The following is a 336-nucleotide window of genomic DNA, read 5'->3' on the forward strand; positions in this document are numbered from 1 at the left end:
TCTTTCTTTCTCTGTCTCTCTTTCTCTGTCTCTCTTTCTCTGTCTCTCTTTCTCTGTCTCCTTTTTTCTCTTTGTCTTTGTCTTTGTCTTAATATATCTTTCTGTCTCCTCGGGCCTCCTCAAATCAAGCAGCAACAGCAGCAGCAGCAGCAGCAGCAGAAGCAGCAACAGCAGCAGAACAGTAGCAAGGTTATATGTAGCAGCAGCAGCAGCAGCAGCAGCAGAACAGTAACAAAGAGGAGATAAGTAGCAGCAGCAGCAGCAGTAGTAGCAGCAGCAGCAGCACAGCAGCAGCAGCAGCAACAGCAACCGTAGCAGCAGCAGCAGCAGCAGCAG

The sequence above is a fragment of the Eimeria mitis genome, genomic scaffold, assembly GCF_000499745.2.
Source record: "Eimeria mitis Houghton genomic scaffold, Emh_scaff1762, whole genome shotgun sequence".
Classification (NCBI taxonomy): domain Eukaryota; phylum Apicomplexa; class Conoidasida; order Eucoccidiorida; family Eimeriidae; genus Eimeria; species Eimeria mitis.